This window comes from Macaca fascicularis, chromosome 6, assembly GCF_037993035.2.
Source record: "Macaca fascicularis isolate 582-1 chromosome 6, T2T-MFA8v1.1".
Lineage (NCBI taxonomy): Eukaryota > Metazoa > Chordata > Mammalia > Primates > Cercopithecidae > Macaca > Macaca fascicularis.
In genome coordinates, this window is record NC_088380.1 from 18,233,836 (window position 1) to 18,257,788 (window position 23,953).

Below are 23,953 nucleotides of genomic sequence, written 5' to 3' on the forward strand. Positions count from 1 at the left end.
TCTTGCATATATTTTTAATAATTTATTATGTGATATTATCTCCAAAGATGGCCACCAGTAATTTCTTCACTTTTGTATACACTTGTTTCACATCTTGATGTTTCACATCAAAGGGTAGAGCTTATTTCCCTATTCTTGAATCTGTGCTGGCTTTGATTGGCTTTGACTAATAGGATGCAGCAGAAAAAAATGTTCGAAGTCAGGACACAAATGGTCTGACACATTTCACTTCTTGCTTCTTGCAACCCAGACGCCATACTCTGAGGAGCACATGCCATGTGGAGAGACCAAATGGAGAAGAAGTGAGGCTCTACTGCAGCCCATCAGGGATCACAGGGAACAGGAGAATCCACCAATCTACCCACAGAATCCTGAGATAACATAAAGTAGCTGTTAATATGTACCAAAGATAGCGGAAATAGCTAGCTATTTTCTATATTTTGGCCAGTTACCATTTGTGCCCATTTTTTGAGTAGTGAGCATGACTCTAAGTAATATACTTGCTTTGTGATACTGGTACTGTGACTTAACTCCCCTTAGCTCTCATTTTATGATCTATAAAATGGAAGGAAAAAACCCTACTGAATTCATACTGTTGTTGCTATTGAATGAGACAATGATGGAGGGTTCCTTACCCAGTGCCTGGCATATAGTAGGTACTCAATTGAAGCGTATTTGAGTTAATATTACTCTTTGCTAAGTCATCAGAGAAGTGCTGAATTAGACAGAAAACCATTAATCTCATTTGTATTCTGAAAATTCAGAATGATAGAATATATCTCAATTCTATACCTTATTCCTTGAAAGTAGATTTAAATTTTGTGATTTTATTTTTGGCTTCTTCAGCCAGCTCCTTTTTCATCTTTACATTCCTCTCAACATAGTTTCTTTTATGAATCCCACTCCTGTTTTTTTTTTTTAAATAATGCATCTATTCTTACATCTTAGTGAAAACACTGAGAAGATATTACTACTTTTTGCTTTTAATGTATATATTTTTTCAAATGCATTCTTTTATGTTAGGTGTGGGATTATTCACGGATCTTGCACATAACTTTCCTACTTATTAATTCAACAAACATTTAGTGTGCACCCACTGTGTGCTAGGCAGTAAATGAAATTTAATTTTCTTCTATACATACCTGATTCCTCACTAGTCATCAGTTCTGTTTTTCAGATAAAGGTAAATTATAGTAAAACTATAATTTATAACAAACGATAGCCCATGGCCCAAATCTGGCCCACTGTCTGTTTTTGTAAATTAAGTTGTATTGGAACATAGCCACATGCATTTGTTTTCAAATATCATCTAGGGTAGTTTTATGCTCCAATGCCAGAGTTGAATGGTTATGACAGACTTGACCTAACCTACAAAGCCTAAAATACTTACTTCTGGAACTTTATAGAAAAAAAGGTCCAGCTCTTGATTTGTAGTAATATGAACAGTTTTGGTTGGCATATTTAAGAAATATTAATAAACTAGAGTTAGCTATTATGACAGTGAAAAGTCTGAAAACGATGCTACACAGTAAAGTGTACAGAGAATTTTTAGTCTGGAAGAAAGAACTTTTAAGGATTTTATAAAATAAAAAAAAAAAAACAGATTAGCTCGATGCATACTACTTCCACTGATAGCTGGTTTACTAAAGGTTGGAGAAAAAGCTAGGAAGACATTTAGAAAGACAACTTGGAGTTCACTGGAAGTATGAATACTTTTGGACTCAGTAATTACACTATGAAATTAATCTGAGAGGGATATTTCTATATGTATAGAAAGAAACACCGCTGAGGATGTTGACTGGGGCTTTTGTTTATGATAACCAGAGCTGTGACACAAGCTTAACAAATAGAGGTGGTTAAATAAAATATGGTGTACACACTGTCTATATATGCTATTTTAACTGAACAGATGTGGCCATTTAAAAGAATGAAGTAGCTCTATATTGTCCATCCTAGAAACGTTGTCAAGATATATTGTTATTCTCCAGGTCAATATATTATGATTCTACTTTTCAATTAAAAATATATTATGTAAACATTTGCATATGTAGTTAAGACTAAATTAAACTACACATGATAGCAAAATCTTAAATTATAGTGGCATAAGCAAGATAGAATTTATTGTTCTGTCAAAGTCCAGTCAGGGAATCCAGGGCTGGCATAGTGACAGCGTCATGGCATAAGGGTGCCAAGCTCCTTATTTCTCGTTGCTTGGTCTTGGTTGGCATCTGTGTTCCACACAGCACAATGAGGAGCTGGGGAGTGTTCAAGGAGAGGGTTGATTAAAAGTCACTTGTGGATTTAAAGGTTCCCATTGTGCAAAAGAAAAGCATTACTTGGTCACTGTGGAAGCTAAAAGATGAAGAGAAGGTAAGAAGGTCATTTGTTAAGAAGGGTTTTTCTAACAGGAGGTAGTGGGCCACAGAATTTGAAAAATAATAAGTAAAAACAGCTACTAGAGATTCATAGACTAAAGACTAAACCTAGAAGGAATGTCTGAGATTATCTGATTTGAATCATTCATTTTATATCTTTTATTAGACTCTTCAAAGGCTAAGAAGAGAAAAAAGAAAAAAGTTAATATTCTAGAATTTGTGAAAGACAATCTTTTGTGCCCAAAGCATCTTTAAAAATGATGCATGTTCCTACAGTTTTTTATTTACTTATTTTTAGATTATCTAATATATTATTATACTAATGTATTATATATATTAGAAAATGTTCACCAAAAAGAAATTAATTAGGATTAACTTGAGTTGATAAATAATATAAAAATATTATTAATTATGATGACTTCATATTATCTTGAAAAACATTTATAATTAGGACAAGGTTCACTATTATATATGCAGATGCATATGTGTATGTGCATAGTATATGTACCTATACTATATCTCGAATAGTCTTGTTGGTAATTAAATCGCTTCCCTCAAATTCCCTATCAGATCTGTTAGGTCATCACTCACCCGGATTTGTGGCTGAAGACAAACCTGTATCGAGGATGGAAGAATTGGTTTTTATCACTTGCCATGGTTCATTTGTGCTTGAATTATTGATATCTACTCAACTCGATTTATTTGCTACAGTCTTTTAAACTAGGTGCCTATTTTAAAAATTTTAATGTAGTTAACATTATGTATTTCATAAATCCATGCATTTGTAATAATGGTTACTCTATAACCCACAGGGCCAGTGTGTTGTAATTTGCTGCTAGTGAATGAAGAGGGTTCTGCTGTCATTCCCTGCATGCCATGGAATTTCTGTAGTTTTCCGAGGCCACTTCATGTATTGGGTGGAACAAGTCACTCTCTGACATAGGGGCTGAGTGAGGATATGAAATTTAATGTGTTATAAATATTGTCCAAACTTAATTTCTCACTCTCTCTCTGTGAGATAAAAATACATAGAAGTAAGTAGTCTAATACTCCATTCTCATATCCTATAAGCCAACTTGTTCCATCTCTAGAATGTATGCAACAGTTTTTCCAACTATAATCTTAAAATTACAGCTATAGTCTATGTATCAGTTGGAGTTCATCCAAGAAGCAAAACGAGTAGGTACATATTTTAAGGGGATTATGATGAGGAATTGGCTTACATTACTATGCAGCTAACTAAGCACATCCAAAGATCACAGGACACGTAGTCGGGAAGGGAAGAGCCCCTGGGGCCTGGGTGAATGTTTAACAGGCAGGCAGGCAGGCAGGAAGATTCAAGGGAAAGGGGGAGCAACTGCAGCTGCTGGTTGGGGTCTTTGGGTTTAGGGAAGACCTAAGCCATCTTTTGAGAGACTCACAGCTGATTAAGTTGGGATCACCCATTTAGGGACTATTATCTTAAAGTCCCTAATTGAGTGGTCCTGACCTAATCAGGATAATCTCTTTATTGGTTAACTTCAAGTCCGATATTGGGGACCTTAAGTACATCTGCAGAATCTATTCACAATGGTACCCAGATTAGTGTTTGGTTGAATACCTGGGAGAAGGTGTGCCTCCTGAAACCCTGCTGCTTCCTCTTCTGTCCTCCAAATCTTGTGAGACAACATCTCTTGTAGTTCATTCCAACCAGAAACGTACTAGAAAGGGAATTCTGGGGCCTGTAGTTTAGCATAGCTCAGTCTATGCCTCATAAAGCTATCACATTCCATTACTTCTAACAGATAGCTATCTACCAGGCCAATGCCATCTTACCTTGGAGTTGTATATTAGCTGTGAGGTCATGCAAACTTTCTCTTGTACTCACTGATCAATGAACTAGTTTTTGCTATAGGAGTTATTAAAAAGCTGTATCATTTTTCAGACAACTTTTATTTTGTCTGTGTATGACCTTTTTACCCCAAAGTTCTTTAAACAAATATGCTATAAGCAATTTATACTCCAACATTCATATTCCAAGCAAAGACACATTCACCTGCTACTCATCACAACAGGCACTAGTTACAAAATAGTATATGAAATGCACTGGAAATGTGCATCTAATATGTTTTCCTTTGTATATGTGACCAAATGAGGAAGATGAAGCAAACATATCCTCTCTGACTAGTCAGTCTGATGTAAACACGCACTGTTTTATGTGTTTCTAAAGTCTGTATGTAGCTTTTATTTTTTCTATTTTCTTTCTGTGCGATTACTTTAAGTGTACTTTGAATGCACGATATAATAGTGAGCCGCCATCCCTGGGTCAAAAAATTTGGTGACTAAAATGGTGCATAAGAAGGAACTGACCTTTGAGGTATGCCAACTCATTCCTTCTCTGCATCAGCCGTCAGTCACATCCTGCTTTCTTGACTGCAGTAAACCTTTATGATAGCACATGTCAAGCATCCTGTATTTTCTCACAATATTTTATGTACATACTAAATTTATTTTCTTCCAACTTGCATTTTTATTACTTACATAAACTTATCTTCATTGTTCAATTATAAAAGTATTTGAATATCTTATGTTGGATGAAATATATTGTGAATCTTCCCATTGAAATAAATGGAAATACTCTTTTTTTTTAAATTTATTTATTATTATTATACTTTAAGTTGTAGGGTACATGTGCATAACGTGCAGGTTTGTTACATATGTATACTTGTGCCATGTTGGTGTGCTGCACCCATCAACTCGTCATTTACATCAGGTATAACTCCCAATGCAATCCCTCCCCCCTCCCCCCTCCCCATGATAGGCCCCGGTGTGTGATGTTCCACTTCCTGAGTCCAAGTGATCCCATTGTTCAGTTCCCACCTATGAGTGAGAACATGCGGTGTTTGGTTTTCTGTTCTTGTGATAGTTTGCTAAGAATGATGGTTTCCAGCTGCATCCATGTCCCTACAAAGGACGCAAACTCATCCTTTTTGATGGCTGCATAGTATTCCATGGTGTATATGTGCCACATTTTCTTAATCCGATCTGTCACTGATGGACATTTGGGTTGATTCCAAGTCTTTGCTATTGTGAATAGTGCTGCAAGAAACATACGTGTGCATGTGTCTTTATAGCAGCATAATTTATAATCCTTTGGGTATATACCCAGTAATGGGATGGCTGGGTCATATGGTACATCTAGTTCTAGATCCTTGAGGAATCGCCATACTGTTTTCCATAATGGTTGAACTAGTTTACAATCCCACCAACAGTGTAAAAGTGTTCCTATTTCTCCACATCCTCTCCAGCACCTGTTGTTTCCTGACTTTTTAATGATCGCCATTCTAACTGGTGTGAGATGGTATCTCATTGTGGTTTTGATTTGCATTTCTCTGATGGCCAGTGATGATGAGCATTTTTTCATGTGTCTGTTGGCTGTATGAATGTCTTCTTTTGAGAAATGTCTGTTCATATCCTTTGCCCACTTTTTGATGGGGTTGTTTGTTTTTTTCTTGTAAATTTGTTTGAGTTCTTTATAGGTTCTGGATATTAGCCCTTTGTCAGATGAGTAGATTGCAAAAATTTTCTCCCATTCTGTAGGTTGCCTGTTCACTGTGACGGTAGTTTCTTTTGCTGTGCAGAAGCTCTTTAGTTTAATGAGATCCCATTTGTCAATTTTGGCTTTTGCTGCCGTTGCTTTTGGTGTTTTAGACATGAAGTCTTTCCCCATGCCTATGTCCTGAATGGTACTACCTAGGTTTTCCTCTAGGATTTTTATGGTATTAGGTCTAACATTTAAGTCTCTAATCCATCTTGAATTAATTTTCATATAAGGAGTAAGGAAAGGATCCAGTTTCAGCTTTCTACATATGGCTAGCCAATTTTCCCAGCACCATTTATTAAATAGGGAATCCTTTCCCCATTTCTTGTTTCTCTCAGGTTTGTCAAAGATCAGATGGCTGTAGATGTGTGGTATTATTTCTGAGGACTCTGTTCTGTTCCATTGGTCTATATCTCTGTTTTGGTACTAGTACCATGCTGTTTTGGTTACTGTAGCCTTGTAGTATAGTTTGAAGTCAGGTAGCATGATGCCTCCAGCTTTGTTCTTTTGACTTAGGATTGTCTTGGAGATGCGGGCTCTTTTTTGGTTCCATATGAACTTTAAAGCAGTTTTTTCCAATTCTGTGAAGAAACTCACTGGTAGCTTGATGGGGATGGCATTGAATCTATAAATTACCTTGGGCAGTATGGCCATTTTCACGATATTGATTCTTCCTATCCATGAGCATGGTATGTTCTTCCATTTGTTTGTGTCCTCTTTGATTTCACTGAGCAGTGGTTTGTAGTTCTCCTTGAAGAGGTCCTTTACATCCCTTGTAAGTTGGATTCCTAGGTATTTTATTCTCTTTGAAGCAATTGTGAATGGAAGTTCATTCCTGATTTGGCTCTCTGTTTGTCTGTTACTGGTGTATAAGAATGCTTGTGATTTTTGCACATTAATTTTGTATCCTGAGACTTTGCTGAAGTTGCTTATCAGCTTAAGGAGATTTTGGGCTGAGACAATGGGGTTTTCTAAATATACAATCATGTCATCTGCAAACAGGGACAATTTGACTTCTTCTTTTCCTAACTGAATACCCTTGATTTCTTTCTCTTGCCTAATTGCCCTAGCCAGAACTTCCAACACTATGTTGAATATGAGTGGTGAGAGAGGGCATCCCTGTCTTGTGCCAGTTTTCAAAGGGAATTTTTCCAGTTTTTGCCCATTCAGTATGATATTGGCTGTGGGTTTGTCATAAATAGCTCTTATTATTTTGAGGTACGTTCCATCAATACCGAATTTATTGAGTGTTTTTAGCATGAAGGGCTGTTGAATTTTGTCAAAAGCCTTTTCTGCATCTATTGAGATAATCATGTGGTTCTTGTCTTTGGTTCTGTTTATATGCTGGATTATGTTTATTGATTTGCGAATGTTGAACCAGCCTTACATCCCAGGGATGAAGCCCACTTGATCATGGTGGATAAGCTTTTTGATGTGTTGCTGAATCCGGTTTGCCAGTATTTTATTGAGGATTTTTGCATCGATGTTCATCAGGGATATTGGTCTAAAATTCTCTTTTTTTGTTGTGTCTCTGCCAGGCTTTGGTATCAGGATGATGTTGGCCTCATAAAATGAGTTAGGGAAGATTCCCTCTTTTTCTATTGATTGGAATAGTTTCAGAAGGAATGGTACCAACTCCTCCTTGTACCTCTGGTAGAATTCAGCTGTGAATCCATCTGGTCCTGGACTTTTTTTGGTTGGTAGGCTATTAATTATTGCCTCAATTTCAGAGCCTGCTATTGGTCTATTCAGGGATTCAACTTCTTCCTGGTTTAGTCTTGGAAGAGTGTAAGTGTCCAGGAAATTATCCATTTCTTCTAGATTTTCCAGTTTATTTGCGTAGAGGTGTTTATAGTATTCTCTGATGGTAGTTTGTATTTCTGTGGGGTCGGTGGTGATATCCCCTTTATCATTTTTAATTGCGTCGATTTGATTCTTCTCTCTTTTCTTTTTTATTAGTCTTGCTAGTGGTCTGTCAATTTTGTTGATCTTTTCAAAAAACCAACTCCTGGATTCATTGATTTTTTGGAGGGTTTTTTGTGTCTCTATCTCCTTCAGTTCTGCTCTGATCTTAGTTATTTCTTGCCTTCTGCTAGCTTTCGAATGTGTTTGCTCTTGCTTCTCTAGTTCTTTTAATTGCGATGTTAGAGTGTCAATTTTAGATCTTTCCTGCTTTCTCTTGTGGGCATTTAGTGCTATAAATTTCCCTCTACACACTGCTTTAAATGTGTCCCAGAGATTCTGGTATGTTGTATCTTTGTTCTCATTGGTTTCAAAGAACATCTTTATTTCTGCCTTCATTTCGTTATGTACCCAGTAGTCATTCAGGAGCAGGTTGTTCAGTTTCCATGTAGTTGAGCGGTTATGATTGAGTTTCTTAGTCCTGAGTTCTAGTTTGATTGCACTGTGGTCTGAGAGACAGTTTGTTATAATTTCTGTTCTTGTACATTTGCTGAGGAGTGCTTTACTTCCAATTACGTGGTCAATTTTGGAGTAAGTACGATGTGGTGCTGAGAAGAATGTATATTCTGTTGATTTGGGGTGGAGAGTTCTATAGATGTCTATTAGGTCTGCTTGCTGCAGAGATGAGTTCAATTCCTGGATATCCTTGTTAACTTTCTGTCTCGTTGATCTGTCTAATGTTGACAGTGGAGTGTTGAAGTTTCCCATTATTATTGTATGGGAGTCTAAGTCTCTTTGTAAGTCTCTAAGGACTTGCTTGATGAATCTGGGTGCTCCTGTATTGGGTGCATATATATTTAGGATAGTTAGCTCTTCCTGTTGAATTGATCCCTTTACCATTATGTAATGGCCTTCTTTGTCTCTTTTGATCTTTGATGGTTTAAAGTCTGTTTTATCAGAGACTAGTATTGCAACCCCCGCTTTTTTTTGTTCTCCATTTGCTTGGTAAATCTTCCTCCATCCCTTTATTTTGAGCCTATGTATGTCTCTGCGTGTGAGATGGGTCTCCTGAATACAGCAGACTGATGGGTCTTGACTCTTTATCCAGTTTGCCAGTCTGTGTCTTTTAATTGGAGCATTTAGTCCATTTACATTTAAGGTTAAGATTGTTATGTGTGAACTTGATCCTGCTATTATGATATTAACTGGTTATTTTGCTCGTTAGTTGATGCAGTTTCTTCCTAGCCTCGATGGTCTTTACATTTTGGCATGTTTTTGCAATGGCTGGTACCGGTTGTTCCTTTCCATGTTTAGTGCTTCCTTCAGGGTCTCTTGTAAGGCAGGCCTAGTGGTGACAAAATCTCTAAGCATTTGCTTATCTGTAAAGGATTTTATTTTTCCTTCACTTATGAAACTTAGTTTGGCTGGATATGAAATTCTGGGTTTAAAATTCTTTTCTTTAAGAATGTTGAATATTGGCCCCCACTCTCTTCTGGCTTGGAGAGTTTCTGCCGAGAGATCTGCTGTTAGTCTGATGGGCTTCCCTTTGTGGGTAACCCGACCTTTCTCTCTGGCTGCCCTTAAGATTTTTTCCTTCATTTCAACTTTGGTGAATCTGGCAATTATGTGTCTTGGAGTTGCTCTTCTCGAGGAGTATCTTTGTGGCGTTCTCTGTATTTCCTGGATTTGAATGTTGGCCTGCCCTACTAGGTTGGGGAAGTTCTCCTGGATGATATCCTGAAGAGTGTTTTCCAACTTGGTTCCATTTTCCCCCTCACTTTCAGGCACCCCAATCAGACATAGATTTGGTCTTTTTACATAATCCCATACTTCTTGCAGGCTTTGTTCATTACTTTTTCTTCTTTTTTCTTTTGGTTTCTCTTCTCGCTTCATTTCATTCATTTGATCCTCAATCGCAGATACTCTTTCTTCCAGTTGATCGAGTCGGTTACTGAAGCTTGTGCATTTGTCACGTATTTCTCGTGTCATGGTTTTCATCTCTTTCATTTCGTTTATGACCTTCTCTGCATTAATTACTCTAGCCATCAATTCTTCCACTTTTTTTTCAAGATTTTTAGTTTCTTTGCGCTGGGTACGTAATTCCTCCTTTAGCTCTGAGAAATTTGATGGACTGAAGCCTTCTTCTCTCATCTCGTCAAAGTCATTCTCCGTCCAGCTTTGATCCGTTGCTGGCGATGAGCTGCGCTCCTTTGCCGGGGGAGATGCGCTCTTATTTTTTGAATTTCCAGCTTTTCTGCCCTGCTTTTTCCCCATCTTTGTGGTTTTATCTGCCTCTGGTCTTTGATGATGGTGATGTACTGATGGGGTTTTGGTGTAGGTGTCCTTCCTGTTTGATAGTTTTCCTTCTAACAGTCAGGACCCTCAGCTGTAGGTCTGTTGGAGATTGCTTGAGGTCCACTCCAGACCCTGTTTGCCTGGGTATCAGCAGCAGAGGCTGCAGAAGATAGAATATTTCTGAACAGCGAGTGTACCTGTCTGATTCTTGCTTTGGAAGCTTCCTCTCAGGGGTGTACTCCACCCTGTGAGGTGTGGGGTGTCAGACTGCCCCTAGTGGGGGATGTCTCCCAGTTAGGCTACTCAGGGGTCAGGGACCCACTTGAGCAGGCAGTCTGTCCCTTCTCAGATCTCATCCTCCGTGTTGGGCGATCCACTGCTCTCTTCAAAGCTGTCAGACAGAGTCGTTTGCGTCTGCAGAGGTTTCGGTTGCGTTTGTTATTGCCCTGTCCCCAGAGGTGGAGTCTACAGAGACAGGCAGGTTTCCTTGAGCTGCTGTGAGCTCCACCCAGTTCGAGCTTCCCAGCAGCTTTGTTTACCTACTTAAGCCTCAGCAATGGCGGGCGCCCCTCCCCCAGCCTCGCTGCTGCCTTGCCCGTAGATCACAGACTGCTGTGCTAGCAATGAGGGAGGCTCCGTGGGTGTGGGACCCTCCTGGCCAGGTGTGGGCTATGATCTCCTGGTGTGCCTGTTTGCTTAAAGCGCAGTATTGGGGTGGGAGTTACCCGATTTTCCAGGTGTTGTGTGTCTCAGTTCCCCTGGCTAGGAAAAGGGATTCCCTTCCCCCCTGCGCTTCCCAAGTGAGGCAATGCCTCGCCCTGCTTCAGCTCTCGCTGGTCGGGCTGCAGCAGCTGAGCAGCACCAATTGTCCGGCACTCCCCAGTGAGATGAACCCAGTACCTCAGTTGAAAATGCAGAAATCACCGGTCTTCTGTGTCGCTCGTGCTGGGAGTTGGAGACTGGAGCTGTTCCTATTCGGCCATCTTGCTCCGCCCCCGAAATATTCTTATATAATTGTTTTTCACTTGGTGGTAGGGTTTTCAGGAATAAATTGAAATTGGTTAGTGAGGGATGATTACATTGCATTTCTATTCAGAAATTCTATTTCCTGGGTCAAGTCAGTTGTCCTTTCTCTGTTTAGTTGTTTCATCTATTTAAAAAAAAGGAGCACTGCCTCATAAGGGTGTTATGACAAATGAGACCACACACGTAAAGCACTGGCAATATTTCATAAACAGTAATCCCTCAACCAATATTAGTTCAAAAATAATTCATTTAGGTGAAAACATACCCTTGGTAAAAAGAATGCAATTAAATTTATAAGCCAGAATAATGAAATATTTTATTGTTTACAAATGGAAGCATTCAATGCTGAAGGTGACTGTTTTCCTCTTACAGAGATCATAATTCTGATGGCATTTTCTGGCTCTGGTAATATATACATTTTACATTGGAAATCATACAAAGAAACCGGGTTTGCACTGGAAGAAATCTTAGAGATGACTTAGACCACAGTCCTCATTTTATAGGTTGGGAAGTAAAGACTCAATGTTCAATGACTGATCTGAAATCGCAGATGTAATTGGTATCAGAATGTGGATAAAAAGGTAGATCTTTCACCTTCCTGACTCTGACTCTAAACATTAGTTATCATACAACAGGGAGAAAGGTATGAAACACAGGGCTTTCAAATTTTAGACTAAAAAAAACCCTGAGATTTTACTGGAAATAAATGTTCCTAGGACATTTTAAAAGACATTGATTTATATTTATTTATTTATTTACTTTCTTCGCTTAAAATCTAGCTGTGGTTCATCTCTTTTCAATGGATAAAGTGGCCAATTTCTTACTATTTTTTTTGTACAACCTTTGCTTATTTTTACCTAGACTCTTTGTGTTGCTTGCTTTGTTAGGCATGGCAAGTAATAGAAGATGTGGGTTCTAATTTTGGAAGAAAATTATCCTTGGCAGGCATAAGGAACTAGAAATTTGGTGCTTAGGTAGCCAATTTTTAATCAAATAGGAAAATCAAAACATTTGAGTTTAAAAGTGTCTGAATTTTCTGCCTCATTGATTTAAGTTTAAGAAGTTTGGTGAGCTGAAGATAGTACATGCATGGTTCATTGGATTTGAGTTGAACTAATTTTACTTAGTGTCTGAGACAATTTATTTTTCATTTAAATTGTTTTTATCTCTTAGAAAAATATACACTGGAAAGAAACAGGTTGGATACGGAGCATCATTGTAACTAATCTGCAAATTAACACCTGTATCTCTCATGGTGTTCACTGCAAATAATAATTTCCACTCTAGCTGGTTACAGCAGAAAGGGATGTATTATGGGATATAAGGTTGCTTATGTAATTTCCTGGAGTGTCAGGTAACCAAGCGTGTATACTGTGCTATGACATGGGACTCTTCCAGTGGAATCCACTGTTGCTCCTGTACCTGCTTCTTGGCAACCAGAAAACTAGGGAGTGAACCTTAAGAAACCTCTTCTGCCACCACCATCACAGGAGACCACAGAAGAGCTTGAAGCACATGGTGCCGACTTCCGTCTTCCAAGTCTCAGCGGCTGTATCTGCTTAGTAGATGTTAGTTCACATGCAACATCTTTGCTTCAGGGGAGACTATGAAATGCAGTTTGAAATTCTCTGGGCTCTAATCTTCAAAAGGCATACTATGTTGGAATGGTGTTGACCTCAGCATGACTGTTGAGGAGTTATACAATACCATGTGCATGCTGTCTGGGAGAGAGTATGGGCCTCAGGAATTGGCTTTTTCGTTCTCTATGATATGTTAGTATGGATAAGTTTATTAGAATATTAATATTATTTTGGAAAGGGAGAGGGATGAGGAACCAAGATAATATATTTTGTATAAAATATGTTTTGAATGATAATAGGAGAAAAATCTGCTAAATTCAATTACGTAACTTGTTGTATATTCAGTCAATTCTATTTTAATGCTAGAAGTATTAAACAAGAGATTAGAATATAGGCAGTTCTTACTTTGCATAGTTCCAATATGGATGAATTTCCGTTACTTCCATTACCATAAGTAACACTCACAATATGGCTCAAACTTCAGTTACCACAATATATTAACTGTGCATAACCCCATAAAGTACACACTTCACTGCTAGCTCTTTAGTCCATGAAACACTATGCAAATAAAAGATGATCAATGACCAATCACATCACTTCTTTTGAAATCTGCTGGTGATTGGTCACCATGCATCAGTTAAAAGGGTTAAGCATGTTGTTATGTTACCTCCTCGTCTTCAGTGATAAACCCACATGATATTTCACAAAACTAGATAATAGGTAGTGGAAACTGACCAACAAATATCAAAGTCCAGAGGAGAATAGAAAGTGATGAGGTAAAGAGTAAAGTTTGCATCAGAAGTAAATGGAATTTTAGAAGGTGTAGATATGGCCATCTCCACCGTTTATCCACTACGTGGAAACTGCAATCAGGGGAACTTAGTGACCGAGAACTTACCAACATAAATGAGGAAAGTGGTTGTCACAAAAAGGATGACTATGTCCCAGAGGAAGTGATGCTGGCAAAAAACTTTACATTAGAGGAACTCTTGGAGATACTTCATGACCTTGGAAGCATAAAGAATAAAGTGTTCAAAGCCCATCCAAACTTCGAAAAGATTATGATAATTCACTAAGACACAGCAAAGATACTCACTCTGTGTTGTCAATTATCAGATGAGAAGGCAAGTACTGTTTAAACTACTCTTGGTAAACTTTTTTTTTCTTTTCTTAATGGTGGGTGATTATAAGTAGGTTTTTTATTTCGTTTTAAAATTATATATAAGTGTACAACATAATGTTTTGATAAAATTATATATATTTAGGTGTACAACATAATGTTTTGATAGACATAGTGAAATGGTTATTACCGTCAAGTAAATCAACATATCATCATCTTACATAGTTACCTTTTTTTTTTTGTGATAAAAGCACCCAAAATCTACGCTCTTAGGAAATTTCCAGTGTACAATATTATCGTTATCCTCATGCTGAACATGAGGTATCTGGACTTATTCATCCTACATAACTATAAGTTTGTACCATTTGACCTTCCACCCCCATCACATCTCTGCCAACCACCATTCTACTCTCTATTTCTAAGTATTCAACCTTTTTTAGATTCCATGTATAAGTTAGATCATGTAGTATTTTTCTTTCTTTGTCTGGCTTATTTCACTTAGAATAATGTCCTTCTCCTGGTCCATCCATTTTGTGACAAATGGCAGGAATTTTTTTAAGCTGAATAATATTGCATTTTATATATATCACAATTTCTTTATTTGCCCATCAATGAACCCTTAGGTTGCTTGCAAATTTTGGCTATTAGGAATAATGCTGCAATAGACATGGCAGTGCAGATTTATCTCTATGAGGTGTTGACTTAATTTCCTTTGAGTATATACCCAGAGAAGTAATTGCTGAAGTTGTTTTATTTGTTTTTGTTTGTTTATTTTTACAAAGAAATAACATTCTCCATGTTTCTGTTTCAAATAAATAGTAGCTTAACTTATTTTTTATTTCCATATACATTTATAATCAGTAGTAGGAAAGTTTTAAATATTTTATTTATCTTTTTATTATGATACTTTAAGTTCTGGGATACATGTTCAGAACATGCAGGTTTGTTACATAGGCATACATGTGCCATGGTGGTTTGCTGCACCCATCAACCCCTCATCTAGGCATTAGGTATTTGTCCTAATGCTCTCCCTCCCCTTGCCTCCTACCCTGTGACAGGCCCTGGTGTGTAATATTCCCCTCCCTGTGTCCATGTGTTATCTTTGTTCAACTCCCACTTATGTGTGAGAACATGTGGTGTTTGGTTTTCTGTTCCTGTGTGTGTTTTCTGAGAAGGATGACTTCCAGCTTCATCCATGTCCCTGCAAAGAACATGAACTCATTCTTTTCTATGGCTGCATAGTAATCCATGGTGTATATGTGCCACATTTTCTTTAACCAGCCTATCAGTGATGGGCTTTTGGGTTGGTTCCAAGTCTTTGCTATTGTAAATGGTGCTGCAGTAAACATATGTGTGCATGTGTCTTTATAGTAGAATGATTTATAATCCTTTGGATATATATTCAGTAATGGGATTGCTGGGTCAAATGGTATTTCTGGTTCTAGATCCTTGAGGAATCACCATACTGTCTTGCACAATGGTTGAACTAATTTATACTTCCACCAACAGTGTAAAAGTGTTCCTATTGCTCCACATTCTCTCCAGCATCTGTTGTTTCCTGACTTTTTAATGATCACCATTCTAACTGGTGTGAGATGGTATCTCATTGTGGTTTTTGATTTGCATGATAAGTTTTTTTTCATATGTTCGGTGGCTGCATAAATGTCTTCTTTTGAGAATTTTCTATTCATTTCCTTCGCCCCAACATTTTAAAAGTCATTGAACAATCATAATTTTTCCCATTGATTATTAAGATTGCATTGCATGGTTTCAGGTTGTATGTTTATTTATACTGTCCATACTAATATGCAGAAAAAGGACTATCTCTTTGTAAAATAAGGCAATCAAACGTTCCATATTTTCACCTTGAAAGACAACTTTCTGGCTAAGATGTTTGATGTGTGTTACAATTTAAGACACAATCTTAGACGTCATGGAGGCATGGCTTGTCCATACAGCATTTTAATGTAAAGTAGAAAAAAATCTCTTTATGAAGACATTTTATTTCTATTGGTCAGAAAATTGCATCTATGATGGTAGCAACATAAATGGTGTGTTTTTAGATGTAGCTCTGCTGTGCCCTCTGCAGCCTGATGAGGGTGGTGGCCATGGACTGGTTTCAGGGTGTCTCTGTCCAGCTTACAAGGATAACCATGCACAGCGACTGAGCCACAGGAGCTGAGGAGTGTATATCACTGTTACTGAGCTGACAGGAAAAGCTTCAAGGTGACACAGGTGTTCATCAGTGTCTCAAAGGTTAACAACCAGGGCTAGGATTAAGGACAGACAAGTGAGGAGTAGTCATGCAAATACTTGCGCAGATCCTGTTTTGATTCCAAGTTTTGATATTTTGTTCATCATGAATTTTTTGCATTAATTTTGATTTTAAAATATATTTGGTATTTGCCCAAAGGAGCTGAAAACTTATAACCACACAAACACTTGCATGTGAATGTTTATAGCAGCTTTATCCATAATTGCCAAAACTTGGAAGCATGCAAGATGTCCTTCAGTAGATAAATGTATAAATCAATTGTAATACATCCGGACAATAAACTATTATTCAGTGCTAAAAAGAAATGAGCTATCCAGCTATGGAAAGACATGGAGGAAACTTAAATGCATATTACTGAGCGAAAGAAGCCAACCTAAAAAGGCTATATGCCATAATTCCAACTATATGACATTCTGGAAAAAGCAAAACTATGGACACAGTAAAAGAATCAGTGGTTGCCAAGGGTACGGGAGAGGGAGGAATGAACAGGTGGAACAGAAGGGACTTTTAGGGCAGTTAAACTACTCTGTATGATACTATAAGGGTGGATGCATGTCATTATACATTTGTCTAGACACGGAGAATGAACCACACCAAGAGTGAGCACTCGAGTAAATTCTGAACTGTGGGTGCTCATGATGTATCAGTTGTAAGCCTCGTACCATATTCCAGTGGGTGGATGTTGTTAATGGGGGAGGCTGCACATGCGTGTAGGCAGGGGTCCGTGGGCTATCCCTGTACCTTCAACATTGCTTCGATTCAATATTGCTGTGAACCTAAAACTCCTCTAAAGAATCAAGATTAGTAACAATATTACATTACAATGTTACTGATTTCGATTATTGAATTTTTGGGTATCTTCTTCTAAATTTTGTACACAATGTGGCCCACTCACTTTATCCGATTCACGCCCTGGAACTTCATGAGGCAATTTTACCCTGAAACTGCTGATTCACTGTAGAAAGCAAGAGAGAGAGCATGGCCAGGACTCAAGCACTGAAGGGTGAGAAGAATTCTGATTATTTTTTTCCTAATATGCTCTGTTGCCATCACTTTAAAATACAGGAAGTAATTGTGGTTCAATTTTCTTTTTTTGCTGCAAATGGCAGGAAACTGTGTATTAGCATCTGAACAGCTGTCAGAGTATGGGCATTTGAGTGTGATTTTATGACAAGCTGAATGATATTTTTGTATGTGTTTAGAAATTCAGATATAGATGGACACGTAGGTAGGATTGCTGGATTTAGCGAGTGAAAATGCAGGATATCCAGTTAAATCTAGATTTTCTACAAACAATAAAGACTATTTTAGTAGAATCATACCTCATGAAATATTTGGGAGAGACTTAGACTAAAAGAATCATTGTTTTTCTGTAATTGAAATTCAACTGTGGGTCCTGTATTTTATCTAACAATCCTACACTTTGTGCAATTGCAGTTGTTTGGGGAAGGCTAATTCCTATCTTTTGCTTTCGTTATTGCTGCAATGTATAGACCTCAACATGTTATCGCCTTGAATGTGAGCGATTTTTTTTTTTAACAGTAAATTTCTTTATATGCTAACTTCTATGTCTTTGAACAAAATAGCTTCTTTCAATTGGGTGTCCTCCTCTTTTTCTCTTTTCTTATTATTGTGATTTCTCTCCCTCTTTGGACTTTGAGCACATAAAGGTTAGGTTACCAGGGGTCAGCTTTTTGTTCGTTTGTTTGTATTGTTTGAGACAGAGTCTCGCTGTGTCACCCAGGCTGGAGTACAGTGGTGTGAGCTCACTGCAACCTCCACCTCCCGGGTTCAAGCGATTCTCCTGCCTCAGCCTCCCTAGTAGTTGGGACTACAGGTGCGCGCTACCATGCCCGGCTAATTTTTGTATTTTTAGTAGAGACGGGGTTTCACCATATTGGTCAGGCTGTTCTTGAACTCCTGACCTCGTGATCCGCCCCCCTCGGCCTCCCAAAGTGCTGGGATTACAGGCGTGAGCCCCCAAGCCCAGCCTTCAGGGATCAGCTTTTATGTTTTCATCTCATTTCTTTGACAGTTAAGAACTGAAAGGGAAGCCACATGAGACAAACATATGAAACAAAGCGCTCACATCACATTCAAAGTCGTTTGCTCCCTCATGCCTGAGATCGTCAGTGTGGAATTACTTGATTTCAAGCAGCTTTTCTTTTTTAGTCCATGTAATCATACCGATCCCGCTATTGTTTTGAAGTTAAGGCAGATCATCTGTTTATCCATCCATCCACTCTTACACATATCATATTTAATATGTATAGTATAATTAACTGGATGGCTAATAGCTAATCCAGTATTCAAATAGTGGCAGAGTTAGGAAAATTGCCTTATGTTAACCACAGTGATTTACCCTTTCTGCTTACATCAGAGAAACCCTGTATTTGAAAAATATATTTTCTACCTTCTCTTTTGTTTTTGAGGTTGGTTATTTCCTTTGCTTTTAAATTTTCTTAGTTTGAGAGCCAGTGCAAGGCATGGCATGAATTTGGGGAAGCCTATCTTGCCAACATTTCTTCTCTGGCTGACCCTCCTGCCCAAGTTACCAGGCACCTTCCCTGCCTGGTAGGAGACTCACACCCTTTGTAATCTTTGTAGGCTTATACTTGCCATTTAAATACAAGAACATTGGAAATAGCCAACGCTCTGTCCTGCACATCTCCTCTGATATTTAAATCATGGGGGAGAAGTCACTCTTTTCCTGCTCCGGATGGATCCATAGCCTGAATTTCATATCCTTTGGGCCTAGGGAGTCACTGGGTAACTTAGGTGGACTGATCACGTATCTTGCACAGAGAAGAATCAGCACACAATATTTAAAGACCCCTGGATCCAAAAACTCTGGCAACCTGCCAGGCACCATGATAGGTGCTAAGGATCCAACTGTGAATCTTTTGGTCTTAAAGGGTTTGCATGATTGTGGGAGAGAAGCACACATAAGTAATTTGACTCCAATGTTATGTAATGCTAGTGTTAATCACGGAGAAGTATCTGAGTTGAAGTAGGAGTTAAAGGTAATCTTTTCAAGCAAGGATAGAGAAAAGCTTATGGCAGTACAGGCCAGTGGTGTGGTTAAAGTTTTGCCTCGCACCGTTGGGTGTTGCTTGACTCATATCTAAGCTTCATGTGCTGGGAATGTTGATTTGAGATCAAATTGCTTTGGCTGCTAAGTACCAACAGGATGGAGTGAATTCCAAATATGAGAACTAAAGAAGCTTCTGTCTGTAACCATGGCCCTTCTCAATATTTAGGAATGAGGAATAGATCTCCAGCTAAGAAGAGGTTAGTTGTGAGATAGATTAGATCTGGCAGGGAACACTCGGGGTTGGCAGGCTTCCCAGCATTGCGGAGTTTGGGAGCGAAGCACAAATGTCCCACCAAACTAAACACTAAGGACATGCCACATTTCCATTGTCTGCCAGCAGTAAAAGTCAGTGAGCTTTGGAGGAGATTATTACAGATTCCTGGACATCCTTACAGCAACAGCTATCAAATGTGAATAATTTTTCTCTCTTCAAAAATCTTGTATTTTTTTTCTTTTTCAGAGCAAAACTCTGGCAATTTTCAAAATCTTTTTTTCCCCAAGGAACAGATTTAAAAAAAATAAAGCAGATAAAATACATGGCATAGGAAGGCTTAAGATCCTAAAGTATTTAATGGCTTTTTCTAAAACTGAAATCTTATTTAAAAGACAGTTGGAGTCTTGGGTTAAGAGCTACCTTCACAGTCCCTGCAGGGGTAATTTAACTCCTATATGAACCTGACTTTGGGGTTCTGGGGTCTTGGTAGGGAATTGTTTTCACACTAAATCAGGCTCCACTGTGGTGCTGGCTGCTCTGGAGTTGGAGCCTACAGGAGTGTGAGAAGATCCTCCTCTTTCTGAGTCAATTCAATTCCATTCAATTCAAGAAATGTTTATTGCTTATTCCTATGTGCATGTAAAATAATTGGGGTGGTGAATTTTTTTGAGGGAAGGGGAGTGATTCAGTGACCTTGAATTCACATCTTACAAGCTGTATCTTTGAAAATGACTATCTTGGTTGTGATTTGTTTTGAAGTACTTTGGCATGATCAGTCGAATGCACCCACACTCCCTACTTCACACACACACACACGGTATACTGTATACCCTGGGAGCAGTTGATGAACACGTGTCGTACTCTAATCAGGAATACACACCTTAGAAGTGTTTGGTTAACATTTGAAAAACTAATTAAAGCCCAGGAAGTCTCCAGAGGTGGCTGATAATAGGGTGCCAGCTAACTATCTCTGATCAATCCCAGAAGGTGAAAAATTTTGCATAGCAGATGTTGGTGAAACAATTCTCATTTAAGAAATGTGATTTGGCTGAAAATATTCTGCAGCCGTGATCTGCCTTGTGTGAGCAGCACGTAAGACTCTCACCAGCTTAATACCTTTTCTGGATAACGCTGTAGACTAGGATTTGGATTAGTTCTGTAGACAAATGCATGGATTTTGCTATTTGATTCTGACTATGCTGTTAGCTGAATTTCACTGCTAAAATATTGTCCAATCTGCTTCAAAAGAACCTATTAGGCAAAGTAGGGTCTGCGTGCTTGACAGTCAAAGTAAAGACTCGACTTGGTTTTCAGAACAGGTATATGACTGTCCATATAACTATTTTTGCCTCTTTGAGTGGATGGCTGAATTCAGTTGGCTGAATTCATTCTTTTATTGTAAACCCTCCTGTGGTTGTAACATGTCGGAGAGAACGCCAATAGCCCTCATCTGACTCTTTCTGGCGGCAACCAGCAATGTCTACCAATAAAAGAATTTGATATTTACCAACGCCTCTGTCAGTTCCCACCAGTGTGTTTGCTGTGGCAACAAATTCTTAATGAAATTTTCTCCTTTGGTAGCACCAGAAAGGAAGGCCTTTGCTAATTAGGAGAAAGATGACTGGAGAATATGATGTGGTGTATCTCTAATTATTTTTTCTTTACCTTTAGCTAGACCTTCTAAAAGGTATTTAGTGTTTGAAGCATTTTCAAAAGAATTTTCCCTTTGTATGCTTTATCTACCATGACACCTTTTTTTTTTTTTTTTTTTTGCTGGGAGCAATGTCAGAGAAGGGTATTTTGAAAGAAAATTCTGTTGCAGTGATTAAAAGAAGCACTCACAGCTTACAAAAGTGGTTATTTGTGGAAGAGCCCTAGTGCTTAAAGGGAGGTCAAGCAGAGGATGGAAAAATAGATCCCCCAAACCTATGCAAAGGATATGTTCAAAAACGTTAACCACAATCTAAATTTACATGGTAGACATTTATTTAGTGCTGAAATCAAATGAAACTTTGCAGACTTATGTAAAAATCTGAACATTTGCCTTGTAGTTTCTCCAAAATCAGTGTAATAGTAACACTAAAGAACATCTAGAAAAGCAAACTTATTAGTCAAGTAATTAAGGCACTGGGAAAAGAATTGAAGAAAATTGTTTGACTAAAATATATTTATCTATCCAGAGTTCTCCCCTTTTTTTGCCTATATTTTGTTTTGCTGGGGAGCACTATGAGTTTCCAGGAAACAATTTGCCTTACAATCTTCCCTTCTCTTGCTTGAGTATTCTGCTCATGCTCTAAGACCAGTAAAGATGAAATGACTTATTATGTGTGCTTTCGTTCCTTCCAGAAAATAAATTTCATTGGTACGTATAGCTTGCACATAACACATTTGCAACCACTTCATTTGTTGGAACGAGGTAATAAAAGTGAGATTTCCTTTAACAAATGATATTCTGACATTCATAAAAATGAAGTAATGAGATCAGTTAGCCAACTTAGGAGAAGCCCACGTGCCAAATGATACAAGTTTAAATAACATAAAGTGCAATGTCAAAGTAGTTGAAGTAGTAATATGCAAATTTCCACTCAAAAGGTAGGAAGAGGAAGACAATTCTCTTTACTGTGAAGTACCTGAAGGAGCCCAGGTTCTACACGACTAGATTAGTTTGAATATGGCCAATAAAATCCAACAGTTGGTACAATCTAAATCACATCGAATAATTTGTGTCAAATTGAGACGCAGAGAAAATAATTCTACAGGAACCATTATGAAAGAGGAAAAACTATCCTTTGTTCTTTAAATGGTGCAAATTTAAAAAAGTTCTATAACCTCAGGACAGAAGATAGCTAGACTAATGAAATATTGGTTAAACAATAAGTCAAGTTCAAATAAATGAATGAATCTGATTCTACAATTTTCTTTTACCTACATTGATGTCATTTTTGCCTTTACTTCATGATCTTGAAACTATATCATTAGAATGAAATAGTGGAAAGTAGAAAATATTATATGTTACTTTATTTCCTCTTTCTGTTAATACAGTGGTAAAGGCAGGATGATTCCCAAAACAATGGCTCACTCATAATTGAATGAATTTTTTTAATCAACACAGAATGGACAACAACTGAAGGTCAATAACTCTAGAGATAAAGCAGCTCATAATTTATGGATCTCTGTAATGCCCCATGAGACGGTTGTGATACAAACACAGATTTGTTTATTCTTTTTAGTTTCTCTTACTGCTTTCTCTCTGGGTCACCTTCTATCTTTTAAAATCAAACACCAAATTAAAATTATTACTTTTAAAAATAGTATAATTAGAACGTAATATGAAGATACTGCCATAAACCCTCCACATCATGACAGTCAAAGCTCATTAGGGATGATTTTTAATCTCTGTGTTTCGGCGCTTCCCTTTATGAGACAATATAGTTGACAGTTTTCAAGTGCAAATGAGTAAAAGGAGGTGATTTGTGTATAATATTAAAGTTTAGAACTAAAAGGAGATTTACAGTTCATCTATTCCAATCCTTTTACTTCGTATTTGAAAGTGAAGTGAAAAAGGGAGGGTTGTGTAGGTTACGTGACTTGTTCATGGGAAGACAGGTCTTAGGCTTCTATTGGATTGCTCTTTCCCTTAACATATTCAATTAGCTTCTTGTGTCCAATAAACCTAAAAGCCCTTTAAATACTTTGGTCCTTGGCTGTTCCCTCTTCCTCCATCTGTGTGGGCATCTGTTCTACGTGTTTTGCGCTCCTTCCCAGGGATCTGAATCCTGATTTCCCATCTGACTCACTATCTCTAAGCTGGCGAATCCACCCACTCGCTCAAGGGGCGGAGTTCTAAGAGTCACTTGACTCAGAGGAGAGCAGTGGCCACGATTTCTGCCGGTACTACTAATTACGCATGCCCCATGGCTCATGCTCACGTGGATACACATTAGTTCTATTATTTCATCATTGAAAAACATTACTTAAAAAAACCAAGTGGTATGAAGTTTTGCTAGTCTCAAATACAAGGGGCTTTTCTATATTTATTTGTAGTTCAAGGCATTTTTGTAATTATACTGAAAAATTTCCAAACAATGCATAAATCCAAACTTTAACTTTGAAAGAGCCTGATTAAAGATATAATCTGAAAAATAAAATTAGCTAGAGAGAAATTTTTAATTAAGAATATTTTGGACTCAGATATTATGATGAGTTTTTAATCTTTATCGTCTCAGGAGATGAAAGAAATAAGGCTTTTGGAAGAACAGGAGTGTATATTATGAGATACCATATTTGATTAGCTTTTTATTTGCAGGGAAATAGCAATGAAAAATTATGCTTGCCTAACTATAGACAGCAAGCATTAGGAAACTATTTTTTCCGTATTTCTCCTCCACTTTTTTAGTATGCTCTCTTTTCCGGATTTTGATATCAGAGTGTGCCAGCTTTATAAAATGAATTTATATTTTTTCACTTCTACCTTAATGAGGAGACTACAGAA

At 37.8% G+C, this 23,953-nt stretch overlaps 1 long non-coding RNA gene across 2 annotated transcripts in view; it reads left to right on the plus strand.

The window, feature by feature from the left end:
- The window catches only part of LOC123573930 (uncharacterized), a 168,647-nt gene that overhangs the window by 20,272 nt on the left and 124,422 nt on the right, over positions 1-23,953 (plus strand). The window contains exon 1 of one of the 2 annotated variants that reach the window (XR_010587305.2): positions 17,103-17,156. The exons of the other annotated variant lie outside the window; for it this stretch is intronic. This is a non-coding gene — a long non-coding RNA (uncharacterized lncRNA). Of the gene's footprint in view, positions 1-17,102; positions 17,157-23,953 lie in introns of those variants that run through there. 2 annotated transcript variants of the gene reach the window in all.